This window comes from Chrysochloris asiatica, unplaced genomic scaffold, assembly GCF_000296735.1.
Source record: "Chrysochloris asiatica unplaced genomic scaffold, ChrAsi1.0 scaffold00212, whole genome shotgun sequence".
Lineage (NCBI taxonomy): Eukaryota > Metazoa > Chordata > Mammalia > Afrosoricida > Chrysochloridae > Chrysochloris > Chrysochloris asiatica.
Window position 1 is genome coordinate 91,410 of NW_006408730.1, and position 2,015 is coordinate 93,424.

The window sequence follows — 2,015 nt, forward strand, 5'->3', positions numbered from 1 at the left end:
TCTGTGCCATGTGAAAGCTGTGGTCTCAATGCTGGACTTTTTGGGGGTTGCGCACCCATCTACCTGAAGGTGTCCAGGCTGGGCAAAGAAGGCACAACAGGGAAGAGGAGGAAAAAATGTGTAGAATCCCCCCACACCTCCTTTTGCAAATGTCACTGAGCAGCTTTTAGTGCTGGTTCCCTGTGCTGGTCTGGCTGTAGCCCTGCCCTCTGACTTCCACCCTGGGGGGATAGCCGCAGAGGGAGTCCTGTGTCTTGACCAATTTCTAAATCACAATGCTTTCTTTTATACCATGATTTTTCCACTGGTGGTTGTGGGAAACTGACACCCTGACACTTATGCTAGATCCAGAGCTCTGGGGCAGTTTCGTGAGAGCCTCATCTCTGGGTTTTCAGGCCCTCCCCCACGGAGCCTGTCCTACCTGACTTTGCAATGCCGCTGCCAAAACAGAAGTCTCTAGTGATTCTTAACTACAAGTTTTTCCTACTGGGAAGTTCAAGTGTAACCTAAGTTTATGTCAGTGTCTTTTCAGCAACTAAAACCAGTTAATAGCCAGCATTTAATCTCCAAGCCGTTAATAATATTCATTCTTATCTTCCTACTTGCTAAAAGAACTCCAATCTTGTTTGGGGTGAAAATGTGCCCAACTAAAATAAAATGGCTTTATTTACCACTCTTTCTTGCAGACAGAAGGGACCAGATGACAAATTTTGACCAATGAGATGGAAGTAGGATGAGGCTTCTAGGAGAGGTAATGCTTTCCTCATGAATTGGAACAGACTTGGCTTCTACAAGCACTTTGTCTTTTGCTTTTTTTTCCTGCTTAGCTCTGCCTAGAATCTTGGCACAACATCTAGAGCTTCAGCATCTATTTTGTGAGCCAAGAAGGAAAAGTAAGAGCAGAGAATGGTGGAGCAGAAAGTCAGAAGGAACCTGCATGCCGACAGTCCTGTGGAGCTGCTATACCAGCCCTGGGCTGTCTGTTACATGGAAGGAAAAAAAAAAACAAAACAAGTTTCCTCACTTGCTTAAATCTTTGTATTGGCTTTCCAATGCATGCATCAGGAGCATAATTCTAGTGCTTAAAACCAGTTGCCATCTAGTGGATTACAATTCAGGGTGACCCTATAAGTGTCAGAATAGAACTGTGAGCGACCGGGTTTTCAAGGTTGTGACCTTTCAGAAACAGATCACGAGACCTTTCTGCAGAAGTACCTCTGGGGGGAATTAAACCACCACCCTTTCAATTAGTAGCCAAGTCCTTAACTCTTTGCATTACCCATGGACTAATTGATTAAACTACCATCTTTTTTTGGAGGGTAATTAGAAAAAAGGTCTGGATCCAGTTTAATAGCCAGATCTACCAGAATTTTTAAAATCAGTAGTAGACCAAGGGCAGCACTGGAAGCAATAATAAAAGCAACTGAGAGTTGGTCTGCTCCTTCTTATCACCATGAGCTGGCAAAGCCAATGATAAAATGGACTTCCTTGAAAAAAATCCTTGCTGTAGATTCTAAACAGTTACTGAGGTTACTGAGTTTTAAGAATAGCCATGTAAACACAAACTTTGCACATTTGATTACAGATCCTTTAGTAAACATTGTGTTCTACATGGAAGTTAATCATAAGAATTCCCTGTTACACACTTGGCCCCTGACACACAGACCTCAGCCACATAGGTTCATTTCAAAGACAATTTTAAAATGGTTCAACGTAGTTCTAGAGGGCACTAGTGGCCAGTTTGTGTTTGCAAACTGCCTGTGTTTAAACAGTAGATTTGAAATAAATTATAGCAGAATGATTGTAAAGACAAACAGAACATGAATTAACTTAAATTCTGTTATTCTTTGTGACCATTCCGACTTTTGGTATTTAAAATTAAAAAATCACAGAACAGTGCAAATTACAAGGTGATTTTTTTTGGTTGATATGTGCAAAATTTAGTTTACACATGAAATATTTTTACAGAATTTGAATATCTTTAAAATGGAAATTTCTTGTTTTTAACTCATTAG